Source organism: Fundulus heteroclitus, chromosome 16 (genome assembly GCF_011125445.2).
Source record: "Fundulus heteroclitus isolate FHET01 chromosome 16, MU-UCD_Fhet_4.1, whole genome shotgun sequence".
Taxonomy (NCBI): domain Eukaryota; kingdom Metazoa; phylum Chordata; class Actinopteri; order Cyprinodontiformes; family Fundulidae; genus Fundulus; species Fundulus heteroclitus.
The window spans coordinates 19,584,472-19,602,763 of NC_046376.1; the positions used below are offsets into that span (position 1 = coordinate 19,584,472).

General features: G+C 41.0%; 1 long non-coding RNA gene across 1 annotated transcript in view; it reads left to right on the forward strand.

Moving 5' to 3' along the window:
• Positions 1-16,450, forward strand: part of LOC118566445 — a 56,993-nt gene extending 40,543 nt beyond the window's left edge. The window contains exon 3 of the long non-coding RNA XR_004933016.1: positions 15,748-16,450. This is a non-coding gene — a long non-coding RNA (uncharacterized LOC118566445). The remainder of the gene's footprint in view (positions 1-15,747) is intronic.
• Positions 16,451-18,292: the final 1,842 nt, after the last annotated feature.

Below are 18,292 nucleotides of genomic sequence, written 5' to 3' on the forward strand. Positions count from 1 at the left end.
TGAAGGATATTTTATATAATTGTTGGCTTTTTCTGTGAGCTGCACTGTTGTAAAAAGGAGTGCATATGCTATTAATGATCATTAGGGCCTTGGGTGGTGCAGCGCTATACCTCAGTGACACTCTATCACCTGTGCCCATAAAACTCTGTGTGCCAAGGCAGTGGGGGGAGGATTTTAAGTGTGGTGTAGCGCCCTAATGGTCACTGCGTTAATCAGACAGCTGGACAAAATGTAATCATTAGCGCCGCAATGAGCTACTTGCTCATGACGTAAGACTTGATGCACTTTTGATGGCAGTGGAGTGGCTGAAGGAGGAGGAAAAGTAGAGGAGAGAAATGAAAGTTGCTTTCATCAGGCTGCTAAAGGAGGTAAACTTGTTACAGTAGCACACAGTGGCTCTCAAAAGCAAACACCTCCCACCCCCCTTAAAATTGTGTTTGTGATGTAATCAAATCAGACTGCTGATTTTTTTTTTCCATATACGTATATGGCATTTATCTTTTATAGTTCAACTTAAAAAAAGACATTTATTGGAATAAAAAAATATGAAAATTGAAAATTTTTAATAACTTAGTTGCATAAGTGCAGCTGAAGCACCTCTCAATCACCCTGTAATAAACTTCAGAGACTGAAACTGATCAGTTCAGGGCTGTGTTCTCGATGTGACAACCATCACTCATACTCTCCACAGGTCTGAACCAAGAGGTAGGGTTGAATTATTTTCTATCAAAAATAGACTAGTGGCCAAGCCTCCGAACTATAGCTCTGGGTGAATATCTCCCAAAAGTTTAACATTTTGTCCATAACTCCTAGTACCATATTTGGGACAAAAACATGGTTTCACATCACCAAAAGAACCTCACACTGTAATATTCTGAGTTCTGTTATGGTTTGTTAGTGTTAGTTTTCCTTCTCTTTCATGTCTTTTGTTATCTGGCTGTTTTGAGTTCTGTCTGGTTTGGATTCTTGTTTAGGTTTGTGCTTACTGTTTTAGTTATGTCTTCAGATGCTTCTTAGTTTAGGTTTTGTATTTGTGATCTGTTCCTGTGTTGAGCCTCGGCACTGATGTCTGGTCTAATTACTTACTCTGCACACCTGCCTAACTCCACCCCTGCTGCAATCACCTCTCACCGGTTTCACCTGATTCCACCTTCATATAAACTGCTGAGACCAGACATCAGTGCCAGGTTGTCCTGTTGAGTATGGGTGAGTCTCCTGCAATTCTGTATGTTAGTTTGTGTTTTGGATTTTTGACCCCTTTTCCTCCAGAAACCTGTGCCAGTCTGTCCGGTCTGTTCCTGCCTTGTCTGCCCTGCTTGTTAGTTTATTTTTTGTCATCTTTTTGTTCTACAATCTGTTTGGATTTTTCCCCATTTTTTGAGTTGGTAATTAAAGAGCTTTTTTTAAGAAACCTCTGCTGGTCTGGCTGAATTCTGGGTCCTTTTCCTCAATCATTACACACACTCACAGTAAAACATGATGATGGCAGCAAGATGCTCTGGGTTTACTACTGGAGACTTTTTTCCAAGGTCATTATGGAAAGTTTCAAATCCAGGTATGTTTTGGCACAAAACCTCCAGGTTTCTCCAAAAAAAAAAAAAAAAAAAAAAACAGAAGCTGAAGAGTGGGTCCCAAACTAAATTGGACATTAAATGTGTGAGGTTATCCAGAGAGAGAGAGCTGTGAACAAGACATATCCTTGGATCATGTTAGATCTGGATAACTTTTGGAAGGTACTTCAGCTAATATTGTCAATTCAATACTGCTGACTCAATATAATCATAATCCAATTTTGTTTTTGTTTTTTGTTGTTTTATGCTATTGTAAAAGGAGTTTGTACACTTTGGTCAGCGGATTAAACATTGTACACTTATATAGAGCAGATTAAATTCCACAAAGGTGAATCCTGTTGATCGAAAAAAAAAAAAAAAAAAAAATCTACACTGGATGATATTTAGTGGTATCTGAGTTAGTGGTGCTGAATGAACACTACAAAAAAATCTAAAGTTCCTAAACCTTTTATCTTTTATAAACTACTTTGTGTTGTTCAAATCCTGATAAAATATATCCAAGTTTGTGTTGCTACCTTGACAAAAGGTGACAGAATTCACAAGGTGTGCAAACTTTTACTTTAGAGTACTGCATCATCTTGAAACAGAAAGGGGCCGAATAATGTCATCTTCAAATGCGCATGCATGCAAGCGCATTCACTGACACCTAAATGAACAGCCACAATCAGATAAGCACAGTCAGAAGCAGAATCTGTGATTGCACTTACAACCATCGCACATGTGCACATTCTGACTCAATGGGGAGCAGGAATTGCTCACAATTGTTTACTCCGTTGTCCTTCTGTGCTGTGTAAAAGTGATTGCTGGCAGTGAGATGTCAAATGGGTTGCATCTTTGGGTGGTTTGGCCTTTTTTTTTTTTACAGTTTTGGACTGCCAGTAGTACATTTTTGCTGTTAATGTTTTGATCAAGTAGCAAATCAAATCTCCCTGAGAGCGTCGTCATCATTCCGCCCTTTTAGCGAGGAGCCAGAGATCTAATTGGGACCAGTTTTAGAGTAGAGAAACTTGCAGACTGAGACAAAACCGCAACCCAAAGTCCATTATTTCACAGTCTAACAAATATCCCTCACAGATTACTTTCTGCAAACAAATACCACTCACAAAAGCGCAAAAAGGCACGCGTGTGCACATCAGCGCAGCTGCACATGCTTGAGAGAAGTTAGCATCTGTCGCAGAAACATCCGTCAGAGCCCTCACATCTGTGCGCTCCGGCTCAAGTTGTTGGCTCCGGCCCCCACACCCGCACACGTTCCCCTCAACTGGGTTTGGCCCCGAGCCACACTCCCTCTCAGTTCTCCAGCTGAGTGATACATGCGCTAACCTCAGACGGCGATACTGTGCTGTAGCCTATTTAAAGTATCCCCGAAGGTAATTCAATACGGTGGGGTTTATCTGAAACATTTTTTTTTTTTTTTCAATCGAGAGGGAGCTGCGGCAACTGCCTAATGGTGTTACCGTTTTTTTTTGCACGGTGACACATGTCGGAGGCTTTACTGGCCGGCACACTGAAGAGGCAAACGCTGTCCAACGCGCTACGCCTCGTTCGTCCAGAAACGTGACTTTTCTTCATAACTTCCATACAGACAGAGATCGGTTGAGGGAAATGATTGGCGTCCGCCATTTAACGCATTGTTTACACTAACCGACTCAATATGCAGAGCGAAATAAGCCCGAGCACTTTGACTCTAATTCTTTACTTTAAAGGCTCTGTCGCATCTTCTTAAAATGACATTGATGGGGGTTGAGTCCAGGCAGAGTTTGAATCCTACAAAGCTGTTGTTGTTTTGGCATCCTCAGCCACAGCCTCAGCCCCCTCCTTGCCCCCCTCCCCACCCACCTTGACCCCCAAACTACCCCTGCCCTGAGGTCATTAGCCGTAAACAGAGAGAGGGGGAGGAAAGGGGGAGGAACGCGAGAGCTGTGGAGTGCGCAAGGGGAACAGCGCAGAATGGATCCTATTGTGAAACCCCGCAGGCCAAGGAAGTATCACCATTTGGCCGATGCCTGCAGCCAATTGTGTTTTCTTGGGTGTTTGTGTGTATCTATCTTTCTGTGACTACGTGTGCTCGTGTTTTTGTCTGCAAGAGCATGTTTGTGTTACTGCTCGTCTTCCCGGAGATATTACCAAGGCAACTGCGCGGGGTGTTCAGATGTGCTGCGAGCCTGCGACGCCGGCCGACGCCGCCACACGAACACGACGGGGTTCTGGTTTTGAAAAGTTCTTCCGTGTCCATCAAACAGCATCCGTTTTGCATCTAAGTAGTAAACGGCGACGAAAAATAAATATTCAGACCGCCTAAACTTTTCCACTTTCTGTCAACCAAAAACTTAATTTCTCCAACATCTTAAGGTGATAGAACATCTCAGTGTAGCGCACTATACAGTGGAAGAAAAAAACACTGTCAGACAAGCACAAATGAGGTATAAAAAGTGTGGTTTGCGTTTTTATTCAGCCCTCCTGATGCAATCCATTATAGAACCACCTTCAGCTAAATTTAAACAGTATCAGCCGGTCTTGGAGTACTTCTCAAGACGTACCAAAGATTCACAATTTAAGTCATGTTTGGACTTTGATGACTGAAGGTGTTTTGATTACCTTGCTACTCTAACTTATTTTCCTCTTGGAGGGTGAACCTCATCCCAGTCTGATGTATTTTTTTAGTCCTTTAATATGTTTTCTGCTGGGATTAGCCTGTGTTTAGCTCCATGCATTCTCCTAAAAACTATGAGCATCTTCCATGTTGCGCTAAGTAATCTCACAGCAGGATGCCATCACAATGTTTCTCCATATAAATGGTATGTTCAATATGATGTGCAGATCTCCAGCACACAGTGTTTTCATAGAAGCCAGAGAGTTTATTATTAGTCCCATCTGACCAGAACACCTACTTCCACATGCTTCCTGTGTCTCCTGCATTGCTTGTGGCAAACTGCAAAAATGACTTCTTATGGCTTTGGTCTAATAATGGCTTCCTTTCCCAAAAGGGTCAGATTTGTTCCATGTCTAATGACTGTGCATGTTCAGGTTCTTCCACCAAAGCTGTGGATCTCTGCAGCTCCTCCAGAGTTACAATGGGTATTTTGGTTCCTAATTATTATTATTATTGTTATTATTATTATGAAATTACTTACAAAAGTCATTGGCTACACTGGACTTTATTCAGTGTGATCAACCAGTGTAAAAAATTCAGTTTATTCTATCAGAGTAAAAGGGATTCTGGAATGTAAAAGGGTTGAAAAACGTCATCATCACTGATCATTTTTCTTCCACATTGCAATTATGTTGTTTTTTTGTGTTGGTTTATAGAATGAAATACCAATGAAATACATTGAAAATTTGTGGTTGCAACATGACAAAATGTGACAAAGTTAAAGGGGTGTGAATCATTTTTCAAGGCACTGTTACTGTGTCTTGACTTCTCTGTATAGCCTTTGGAACATACCGTGTAACTTCATGGATGGATTGGTTGGTGGGTTCACTAGAGACGAGTTATCCTAATCTGAATTTATGTACTTGCGGTCAAATCAGTAAGGATTAGTATCACCATTTGTCGCATTGACATGACACGTGTTTCCGGCCAGCTTGTTTTCATCCATTTTGCCAAAATCCTTTCCACTTTGATTCTGCTTTAAATTGAATCCAGAATGTTAAGGCCCCATCCGCTGAGTGAGCACACCTTGTTTGAGGAGATTTAGGCCTAGGGTAAAATCAATCTTTGAAAAGTATGTAAAGGGAAGGGCCGGCTTGCCAAAATATTCCCGCTCACTATTTAGCTGGCGCTCTGACAGTCGATGAAAGATGGATTGGATTTGAATCTAAGCAATAATAGAGAGTGGCTGTCTCCCAGTCCTCTCACTGCAAGACAGCACGAGACTAGGCATCACTGAGCGATCAGATCTATTATTACTTCTCTGTCTCCAAAAAAAACAAATCCTACAATTGGTTTAATTACTCAGAATAGTAAATAAGGCCTAATGAAGATGTTATGTTTGCAGCAACTTTAGTTGTTGGTTTTACAGGACGCCACCACGTGTATGTTTTCTTAAAATCGAGTCGGAGCAAAGCCTGTTGGGAGGAGGTTCCCACCCATCTGGAAACCACAGCATGATCGGCGCCAACTCCAATGAAGTGTGAATTATAACTCCATATTTTCCAAATTCAAATAAATAATCCCTCACATATTTAATCATTTAAAGTCTCATTATGATTCGCAGCCATTCCAATGACAAACTATGATTTATTTGTCACACACCTGCCATGAAGTAATTGCTGCTAGGCTAAACCGGCACAAAAAATTATTGTCAGAACGTTTATCCAGCAGCAGCAGGGGTCACCGCTCCTGCTCACCGGTACCAACAGAAGCAAAAATAGTCAGCCAACCTATAAGCGCATGCACACACTCAGAATGAAGTCCGTAGTAGCTACACTGCCGCAGCTATCGGAGCCTCTCAGCCATGTGTTGAGTGCAATAATGTTACAGGTAATGACAGGCTCAGCTTATGCTCTCAATAAGGCTCCCCAAGTGCTAGGTGTGGAAAGGTGTCTGGCAGAGCGCCTGACCGCAGCACTCAAAGACCACTTTGTCTGCGCGCCTAACTCCCACCGTTACCTGCTCGCGTTGTGGAAACAGGGCGATGTTGTCACACAGTTGATTTAATAAAATTAGATCCTCAAAATGAGCCTTCTAGTGTTTCAAGGGTGCAATAATGGAAACACGCAGACACCTCCTCCGCCCCCCCCCCTCCCCCCTTCCTCCAGCTTCACAGGCATCATTCCAGAGTCAAAAAGACCAGGGTAGACCTGGGGGAAAACGGATACTTTCCCACTGCAAGCCAAGTCATCAGGATATGGCACAAGTGCTGCAACACCGCATCCAATCCAAGCTCACATGCAGCCACGGCCCTCACTGTTGCTGTGGTTCACAGACTTGTTAAATGATGATTGCTTAAACAGAAAACATAGAGAAGAAAAATAAAGGTGGCACCCATAGGTTTGAGGCTCTGCTGTGGGTTTGTTAGTTGGTTTTGGGATTGATAGGACGGCACTTTATGTAGTTTCCTGTAGACTAAAATTTAATCCATTAGATACTGATTGCTTTGGAGAAGCGACTTGTTATAATCACACAGAAACTACATTCGCAATTACTGGACATGGTGGATATTTGCATTGTACATCTCAGCCGGTTGTGTCCAAGAGCTGGGAATACAGAAGGATGATCAAGTTGCCAGAAAAGCTTGGCAGGATAGAAGCTTGGAAAACATGAAGATCCCCCACTGATGTCCTGAAACAACTGATTTACAGCATTTTGTAGGATTACAAATTACTCCCTCTAAAAAGATGACAAACACTTACTTCTGCTGGAACTTTTCCTGATCCCAGACCACATTGTCGCTGCAACGATTGTTAATTTTTTGCCCTGAATATCCAGTCCTAGCTATTTGAAGCAAATGATAGTTGTGGAGATGTTTTGAGGATAACATTAGGAAACTGCTCTGCACATCCCTGTGCATTTTAGCCAGGTGTAAGAAATTGTCTCTGATCCCGTTTCTGCACATGCTCTGTTTTAGAATAATTAGCAGTTTTCATCTGCAACCTCCTGGATATGTTTATAGGGAGTAAATACATGTTTGGACAAGTTTTTCATATTTAATGTTTAAGATTAGTCATTATAAAACAAAACAAGATTTTAACAAATAGATACACAAATAAACACAAAATCATAAAAAGCATAGACTCAAGCAAACCTGTATATGAGACCAAATGTTAATCATATTATTACAACTTTTTTACTGTTGCATAAAAATAGAATTTTTTGCTGTTTCTTGAATTCCTTTGCACATTTAATAGTTTATTCCAGACATTATTCCAGACTGGTAAGTGATCTCTCTAAATTGCCCTTAGGTGTGAGTGTGTGCGTACATGGTTGTTTGTACTGTATGCCTCTATGTGGCGCTGTGATACTGGCAACCTGTCCAGGGACCACCTCCCCGTGACCCTGCACAGATCAGCAGGTATAAAAAAAAAAATGAATGGATGAACGTTTAGTAGTTTTTACCAAAGCTTACTCCTAAAATACATTAATCAGGCTTATTATTTTTTATTGCATATACTTTTTTACCACTGACATGAATGCAAACCTTAAGTAAAGATGTTCTATTTTTAAGCAAGAGATTCAAATTGTTTTCCTGGGAACACAGAGTACATAAACACCCTGGTGCCTTGCATAGTTGTAAACCCACTAATGTTCGCTGAAATCCACACACTGCTAGAAATGTATTATGAAGGGTGTGGGGTCAGAGACTCTTGTACGTCTGTCTTTGCACAGTGGGTCCTCAGAGTCTTTAAAGAGAACGTTGTGGTCCTCTCTGGGTGCAGCACAAACACCCCTTCACTATAAGTAATGTTTTGCCTTGTCATATCATTTAATGAGTTTGTTTCTCTGGGATTATTTACATAATTATTCCAGTCAAATCAGAAGCTTGATAGAGGAACATATTTGATCTCCTGAATGTATTTAAAAAAAAAAAAGTTTTATGAGGGCTTTTCAGAAGAGATTTTAATGCTCCAAATAGTTTGCTGTCTTTACAGCAGCTTCCAAGCAACTGATTTTGTTTATTGCACCGCCTGCCAAAATATTAGTGCCTTACAAAACTATTTATGTCCGTTGATATTTGTTTTATTTTGTCTCATAACAACCACAAAAGTCCAAAAGAAATTTTTGATTTTATGTTATTTTATGTGATTTCATGTGATCGAAGCACTCCATAATTGTGAAGTGAGACAAACAAAAACAAAATACATGTCTTTTTTCAGTTTTTCTTTTTAGTGCTGGCAGTGTAGCATTAAGAATTGCTGTCTTAATGTCAAAGAGAGCCCAACAGATTTCACTTACACAAGTGAAGAACTACTGCTTTCGCCATTGTGCTCTGCTTGATTTATATATGCAAAAAGCTTTAGTAGATCTTACTCTGGGACTATTTCAAGCTCAATGGATACAAAAACGGGAAGATAGAAGAGGAAAAAAAGGAAGAGAAAAAGATGAGACAAAATGCTAAAAGGGAGAAAAGGTGAAAGAGAAAGAGGAGAGGAAAGGGAGAGAGCAATATAACATCCTCTGAGTCTGCTTCTACACCTGCAAAGAGAGATGTAGAAAGAACAGCAAAACAAACCGATCAAGTATCACAGGTACAAACAACCAACGCCTTGATACCATCACTGAAGAATATACAGTATCATTCAATACGACATGTATAAAGTGACAACTAAAGGCAGTGATAGGGCTTTTCTGTATAGAAGTGAATCTATAAGCACCTGAATCCAAGCACCTGTAAGTGTTTGGGAGAGTGCACATGTGTGTGGAAGGTTTATCCATAAGAAAAATGCTCAATAGTGGTTGTGAGGAGCCATAATCCCTCCACCCAGAGCGCTGAGGGAAACCAAAACCCCAGACACACGAAAAGGCCCCCAGAGCAAAGGGGCATAAGAGGGACCAACACAGTGATAGCTGCCTCCCCCATCCCATGGAAGGGTAGAGAAGAGCCCCAGGAAACAAAAAGACAAACAGAAAACCATATAAATGGTAAATGGCTTGTATAGCGCTTTAACTAGTCCAATGACCCCAAAGCGCCTTACACTACCATCAGTCATTCACACCCTGACGGTGGTGAGCTATGTTAGTAGCCACAGCTGCCCTGGGGCAGAGTAACAGAAGTAAGGCATCCATACATCGGCGGCGCTGGGCACTCTGACCACCGCCAGCAGGCAATTCAGGTTAAGTGTCTTGCTCAAGGACAATGACTGAGACAGTCATAGAGGGGGATCGAACCGGCAACCTGCCAATTGCAGGACAAACTCCCTAACTCTACAGTCACATTCACACATTTCCACCCTAGTTGAGTTTTTTTTAGTACTGCCGCCATTGTAAAACATCATGGTGGCAGCATCATGATATGGGGAAGCTTGTCTTCAACAGGGACGGGGAATTTGGTCAGAGCTGATGGAAAAAAGGAGGAGTTGTATACAGGGAAATCCTGGAAGACCACCTGCAGTAGACAGCAGTCAGAGGTTCAGCTTCCAGCAACAGCCATAACATACAGCCACAGCTGCATGGCAAAGCAGATTTGCATGTTAGAATGGCCCAAAGTCCAAACATAAGTCCAATTAATAATCTGTGGGACTAGAGTTGATATTTACAGACAATTTTACCCCAATCTGATTGAGACATAGCCATATATAAGGTAGGGCTGTATCCCAACATGCTTGCAGCTGTAATTGCAGCTAAATGTGGTTCTACAAATTGCTGACCAAAAGTGGTTGAATACAGACACATGGCCCACTTTTCAGATATTTATTTGTAAAAAAATGGGTAAACAATATATACATTTTTTTCCACTTTACAACTACAAGTTACTTTCAGTGTGTCTGTTACACAAAATCCCATTAAAATGCATTAAGGACTGTCGTTTAAACACAACAATAGTGAAAAAGTTTAAGAGTTATGAATACCTTTGGAAGACTATGTATTTCAGTGTGTTTGTCCAGTTAAATGTTGTGGCTTATAGCTTTAATAAATACAGAAAATATGTGTCAGAGAATTTTAAGGACATGAACTTGTGAACTGCGGGTACTGTCATAAAATGTATGATTCCAAATTTCCTGCTCTTGTGCTCAACATGTGTAAGCAACCCATGAGTCAACAATGACAAGTTCCAAAAAAAGAACCAAAGAAATAGTCCAAAAACCCAAAACACCCTGTGTCTTTTTACCTCCCCCATGTCTCCTCTGTCCTCAAATCCCTCTGTTCTTCTTCCCTCCCATGCATAGTCTTTGTAGAGGGCTATACAGAGTGGGGAAACTGCACATCTGAGGTTTATTTGGCCTTCCGCTGGGGGGGGGGGGGGGGGGGGGGGGTTGAGTGAAGCTCTGCATCTAAAGGAAACTGCCAGAGCTTTCTGGTCAGCTTGGCATGCACTCAAAAGCACAGGCAGACATAGAGGCGGACGTTTAAACACTGCTCAGCTGGTTCAAGTCACTGCTTATTGCTTTTGTGGCGAGAGGTGACTGAACAGTGGCAAACTTTGCACAGTTTTCTTGCTCCTTGTGTTTTTAATCCATCCAGTGTAGATTAGGTAACTGCATGTAACATTAGGGTTTGACATGAGACTCCGTTTGTGCACACAAACAAGAAATTTAAATTTTTATCCACTTTGCTTTCAATGAAGACATTTTAAGTATAAATATAATTGAAGGGAAATACAAGAAGAGTTTTTTTTTTTTTGTTAATATGTACATACACCATGTTTTTACAAAACACAAACATGTGGATGAATTTATGCAAATATGCACGATATCCATCTGGCCATTCTGACTGTTAGTTGTTCATCAGAGAGACATCCCCGGAGAAGAAAATGTCTCTATTGCAGGTGGCTTTTGTAAATAGTCCTCTGTGGCGCCAACCTGAAGGTAAAAGTCTAAACAGTCCAGGATGTGTGGGGTCCGCAGAAATTTTAGCTGCCTGTTATTGTGTGGAAGTTCTGGATGGAGGGAAGGTTAGCTCCAATGATCCTCTCTGCAGACCTAATTATTCATTGTAGTTTGGACCTGTGCTGTTTTGTGGATGACACAAACCACACAGTGATGGATCCAGGACCGACTGAATAACAGTAGTGTAGAAGATGACCAGCAGCTGGAAGATTGTACTTCTTAAGTTGCCACAGGAGGAGGGACGGCATCTGCTGGGCCTTTTTTTCCAAACAGTGTCAATGTGTTTGGGCCATCTCAGGTCCCAAGAAAGGAGGTTCCTAGGAACCTGGAAGTGATCCACAGTAAACACAGTGTCACTGAAGATGGTGAGGGGAGGTTCTGTGCAAGCCACCGTCATCTCTACTGTCTTTAGCAGGTTAAGCTCAGTTGGCTGACCACAACATTCCACCAACCAACCCGCCTCCTTCCTGTATGCAGACCCATCACTGTCCTGGATCAGACCAATAACAGTGGTGTCATCTGCAAACTTCAGGAGTTCAGAGATGGGTCAACAGCCTCACCTGTTGTTGCAGAACTTCTGGTGGAGGATGTCTGGGTCGATGGTGTTGAAGGTTGGGCAGACGTCCACAAATAGGATCTTGGTGTAGGTCCCTGGGTGGTCAAGGTGGTACATGATGTAGTCCCTGTGATGGCTGGGAGCACTGGGAACCAGAGATTCGAACTGGACACAGCGTTTTGTCTTTTAAAAAGTTTATTATAAAAGGTATAGATGGCGGCAGAGGAAACAAGCAGGCAGGAAAGGCTGACCAGACAATGCAGGCAGAGACAGAGTTGCCCAGAAGCAACCAACGTGTTCCCAGCATGGGCAGAGCAAGAGACAGAATCCCCAGGAGCAACCTTAACCAGGCGGGGCACACAAGCAGCACTAGTTAAACCAATTAGTGAGGGCGGGGCGAGAACAGGTCCACAGGATCCAGGGGCCGAGCAACAAATACACTGGGGGAAAAAACACTTGCAAGCAGCGAGAGAAAACGTTCTGGCAGGGAGTGGTGAGTAAGACAGGTATAGGGAGGTGGAGTCCCAGGTAAAATAGATTGATGATAATCAGTCTGTGGCAGGTGGAGCTGATTACGATGAATGAGTGGTGAGTGGGAAGTGGCTGAGATTAGTGGAGAATAATCAGTCCAAAAACCTAAATCATGACAGTCTTGGGTTGACCAGAGTTTTTCTGGTCTTTTGACTCAGAAAGAGCCTGTCAACAGCTTCGTCAGAGATTTTAAATCCAGGTTGGGGGTCTGAGGATAGGAGGGCGGTGTGTGCATTGGGGGCTTTTGTGTCAGACTGTGATCTGGATCAGTTGGTGGGAGGTGTTTCAATGTCTACTTTTCAAGTCGACATTAGAAGGTATTCAGGTCGTCTACCAGACAAGGATTGTGCTCAGGATGGGAGGACGGGATCTTGGTATTAGTAATGTTTTCTTTTAGCTTCTCGCTGTAGTAGCTTTTAGCTGCCCTGATCTCCTAGGTCAGTTTGTTCCAGACTTGCTTATACAAAGCCAGTTTAAGCAATTCTTATACTGCTTCCTCAGATGCAAAATGCTCACACGTCCTCACAAAAACTAATGTAGAAAGTGACCATTTCTTCTTGCACCAACTTTCTCCCCACATTGTAAAAGTAACTCACTAAATGCTTGCAAAAGTATTAATACCCTTTGAACTTTTTCTATATTTTATCATGTTCCAAGCATAAGGTTTAATGTATTCCATGTAATCAGAATCAAGCCCCCTTTACTCTGAAACTGCTGACTCTATGTCGTTCCCAGTGTAACAAATTCCTTTCAGAAGTCACATATTAGGTAAATAAAGTCCACCTGTTAGTATTTAACCACAGTGTAAATCCAGTTGTCCTACTGGCCTCAGAGCTTTTTAGAGAACAATAGAGAACAGACACTGAGGAACACAGGAAAAGAAATCAAGTTGTAAAGCAGTAAAAAATAGGCTATAAAATACTATACAAAGCTATATCTAGCAGAGCACTGTTTAATCGATCATTTCAAATTGTAAAGAATACGACACGTTTGCAAACTGGCATGGCCATGCATCTAAACTGAAAGGCCGGACAGGAAGAACATTAATCACAGAAGCAGCCGTAAGGCCTGTGGTAACCTGGAGGACAATCAGAGATCCAGAGTTTAGCTGGGGGGACTCTGTTCACAAGAAAACTAGTTGTCATACACTCACTCCACAAATCTTCATGGACAAGTATTTACTGAGAAGAGAGCAAAATTTTTGGCCTATATGGAAAATGCAATGTGTGGCAGAAAACTAATACACTGCACATTACCTTTAATATACAATTCACAATGTGAAACATAGTAAAGTTAGCATCAGGTTGCAGAAGATACTTTGCTTCAGCAGAGACAGAAGCAATCATTTCTATGGTTAGAAAGGATGGGAGATAAACTGACTTAAAATTGGCGTGGAAGTTAACCTTCCAGCAGGTTATAAACTTACAACCAGAACTGCAGTGGAAAGGTTTAGTTCAGAATACAATCATGTAGAATGGCCCAGTCCAAGTCAAGACCTTAATCTAAGTGAGAATATGTGGGACTTGAAAATTTATGTTTTCTTCATATAATGGTCTGCTTAAAAAGTTGAGCCATTCTGCAAATAGGAATGGACACATTCCAAAAGACTTGCTGCTGTAGTTGTAATAAAAGTTTTTAAAGGGATCCATGATTAGGGGAACTTGTTGGCCTGAATATGTTGTAATTTTCCTATTAACTTAACAATTCCTGTTTGTGATACATATAAACATTACTTCAAAAATTGTATATCCTTTGTTATATTTTTTCCCCCACGGAGATCGCCATTTTTTTCACCTGCGCAATGCATGCTGGGTTGAACACACAGTTAGGTTCTACTTGACTGGAGCCTATAGAGTTAACACAGGATGGCTAACATTACCGAGTTGTTTTTTATTGTATCGCATTTGACTGGTGGGAATTTAGGCGATGTCACTCTGTGTCCCTGTTGGCTGTAGTTTCAAAATAAAAAACAACAGTAAAAGTGAGAAGAGTCTTCATCGAATCCCACATAAAAAAAGGATCATAATGGGAAAATTAACAAAATGTATGAATGATCCAACTGGAGGGTGTTACCCTCACAAGCTAAAACCAACTGCCATGCCAACTATTTTTATCCATAAAGCGCCTAAACCCTGCCGCCTTGCGAGCACAAAAAGCTGGGAGAAACGTCAGAGACAAGCAAATAACAAACCTTCTAAATAACAAAGGTAACACTGCCGCTGGTAACGAATGTGAAATCATGGACCCGACACCGGACCGAAGACAAGACCCTAAACATGTGTTAACGGACTGAAGTCCGGACCGATCAGATCCTAAGGATGTGTTATTGGACCTGACACCAGACACAGAGCACTACTTGCCAGATCACACAGTCATACGAATGGTACAGGTCATTCATCGTATTATTATTATTACCATTATTATTACCATTATTATTATTATTATTATTATTATTATTACATTGTCATCAATTTCAACGCGATTCGGTTCAGACTGAAAACGTTTAACGTTACTCATTGATGTTTTGGCTGAACGGTGCTAGCCCAAAAGGACCTAGCATACATAATCTACACAGAATGTAGCATAAACAACATGGTCCGTGTAACGATATTTCATTTCAGTTTATAAAAAACTAAACAGCTTACAGTATTTTTACTGTATTGTTTAAAATCTAACATAGATATTTCTCAAATAAAGTCTATTGTTACAAACAATTGACTGATAGCATGACTGGATGCATTCCAAACATCTCAGATTTGTATTTCTAAAAAAAAAAAAAAAAAAAAAGTGAATTTACTAATTAGATATTACGAAAAGGTTCATGAGCCACAAGTAAAAAAAATAAAAAATACATGAACAGGGAATTTTTAAATATTAAAATGTATTCCATTCAACGAAAGGTTAAAAACAAACATTCCGATATGAAGTACGAAAGTGAGGGAAATCAGTGGTTTGTGCTGAGCATGAGTGGAGTGTGAATGTGTAAGTGTTGTAATTTGCAGTTAGAATAATCTACAAAGCAAAGGGTTGCAGCATACATGTGGAGAAGAGCAGAGAAAGGTTGTGCTCAGGTCTCTCTCATAAGTCATCAGTTTTGTGTATAAAAGGTGAATGGTCACCCTAACCATAAGGGTCCTAGAGGAGTCACTAAGGTGATTTCTGAAAGCAATTGATATGTTTTAGTTATGGATATTAGTGCAAATTGGAATGAATCTCAATGCACACCCATAAATCTTTTTATTTCATCTAAAAAGGTTGAAAGCATAATAGCAAAAGATTTATATAGTGGCAATGACAGAAGTCCAAGAGGCTCAAGTGCGAGCCACCAGTATTCAAGTCTCCTGAATAGGTGCCGAAATGTTTTCAGAAATGCTGAGCAAAGGTCCGGTTTCCTCTGATTTAAGCCTGTTTGCTGTTATGGTGACCCGCATAACTGAGAATTTGCACAGGCATCCAAGGATGATTTTAAAAGATAGCTGTGGGATGACTGGACTTTGAAGAAGGAGATTGATACTTCAACATCATAATGCTATAACATCTGTCTTTCAGCTTTCAATGCTTCATTTGTTGCAAAAACTACTTTTTCTTTGCTCTCTTTTTCAGAGGAAATTTGCAAGAGACTTGCCAACCTCGGCAGACCTTGCCTCAAGACACAAAGACAACAACAGCGTCACCTCACCTCTAAAGCTTCGACTCTCCAGAACCCCCTTTTCATGTCAATCCCCACCTGGGTGCCATTGGGGTTAACATCTGGATCAGAGGGAGACAATCATGGAGAGACTCCTCTTGTGACCTGGGTGTACTTATCCCTCCCCACGCCTGTCGACCCTGAGAGGAAGTGATTCGCCGGCCGAGTGACCTCCCCTGGTGGCCCTTCCTGTCCCCATGTTGCCTCGTAGGAAGGAAGGATGCGGTCTGTTGTCCTCAGGCGGCGCTCAATCACTCTCCCCTCCTCGGCCTGACGGGAAAAACCAGATTATTGATTCCAGGCTCGTCTCTGCTCATGCTCGCTTATTTTTGTCTCTTCCATTTTTCATCCGCTTTCTTGTCTCAGCATCAGCTTGGTCCCACTTTCATCCCCTTTCTTCGTCTGCCATTTTTAATGTGTCCCTTTGAAAAGATAGAACACTGTAAACATTAACAAAGCGCAACAATTCCCACCCAATTAAACTCAAGAGACTGACAAGTGATTTACTGGCCTGTGCTTTGACTTTTCTGCCTCACATATGTTTAATTGTCTTGTTGTTGTTTTATTGGCCATACATTAACATTAAATATGACATGTATTTCATGTGGTGGAAAAGTCCCAAGGTTAGGCTTCTGGGTTTTTTGTCTGTTCTCAAATGATGCACATCAGCAGCGTGAAAAACAGCACAACCATTTTGGAAGAGAAGGGGATTTCCAGGCCAGGAGAGAGACAACACAAACCTCACTAACAACATCAGACACTGTTTTGGTTACTCTTGGCTAAAGATTAAAAAGAAGAACTTAAACCAGAAAAAGGTGAGCGGGTCAGGAAAACTCTTTGCTCAAAGCTCAGCCATCAGTCATAAACTGTAGCTGTTGGAAAACAATGTCATGGAGGGGAAAACCTTTATGGCTGGAAGAGTTCCTCCTCTTTTTCCAGTTTGTTAACAGGATCAAGTAACATCAACTTTGTCACAACTGCTAGACGTGATAGCGCATGGTAGTCAGTGGCTTGTTGATCCTTGTCAAAGCTTTCTTCACAATATGTCTTTGGAGTTCGTTTCATGGTCACTTCTAAGACATTGTTCATGTTAAAGATGACTTATTCAAAACAGAAATGGAATAAAATCAAAAGAAAGCCACAAGAACAAAGTCAAAAGAATCAAGAAAGCTAAAGAAGAAAACTTCAAATTTCTATCATTCAGCATTAGGCTATACATTAGCTTTTCAGTCAAGCTTATGGATGTATACATCTATCTAAATGTGTGCAACAATAATGTTGCACACATTTAGTGCAACATTATTGTCACTCCGCTTTAATTTAAGTGATATGTTGTAGTCTAAGTCATTACTTGCATCCATTTTTTTTGTATTTAATATTAGTCTAATTAATCAGATGATTTTTTTTTTTATTTTGTGTTACACATATCCTTTAAAATTCAGACACACTGCTAACGTGAAGCAGTTGCAAATGCTTAGTATTCTTTAAAGACAATACAAAATTCACAGAAACAATACATTAATAAATGTGTTTATGTAATTAAATGCATTTATGAAATTATGTCAAAATAATCATCCTTAAATGTTTCACTTTTACCTAAGAAGTTGCAGCTTCTATGAGATTTCACATTTTTTATGTATTATGAAAAGAAACCGTAGCTTCAGGACAGTTTCACTCGAAGTTGGCTTCTCAGAAAATAATTTCATCCAATTCAGCAGGAATGCTTCAGAAAATTAGGGCATCCTGTCTTTTTCCAGTTCCTCTTTCAGAAATCAAACAGCTTAATTTGATAAAAGTGTAATTTCTGGTGGCATGAAGTGAGTGTGAAGAACCGTGGTGTGATCTACAGGTGTGTTTCCATCTCCTGCTCTGTGAGTCTGCAGCTGCATTGCCACCTAGTGGAGATCAAACAAACTGACCCCTGAATGTTGTGTGCATTCAGCAAAAGGAGGAGGTATGTTTTCATACATTTCACCCTGTAATCATATCAGCAAACGGTGGGAACTGTTCCAGACAAGCTCCATCAATCACCCCACCAGCAAATCCCAGAAACACGCCGGAAGCTCTCACATCTGCAGATTGTGTGGGATATTTTGGATCAAATGGAGTTATGAAGCAACAAGAAGACAGGGAAAAAAAATATTCAGAGCACCTCAAAGTGGCCCGAGGAATTTGCCAAGGAGAGGGAAAGAGAAAACGGGGGGACTAAATGAACAAAGAATTAAAAAAGAAGACTGAAAGTGCCGTAAAAGTGAGAGAACATTTAGTTGGCTTGGTTTTACTAATTGGTCTGTTAGTGGCGTTGCTAATGGTTTGAGGTATGTGTCCAAGGTTCACAGAAAAGAATAACTCTCCAAGGGATTGTTGATGTGTTTTATTCAGCAGTAGTGGAGCAATGCGAGATGGCAGACTAAACATGATAAGAATCACCAAATATAAGTCTATGTCTGGTCGTTTTAC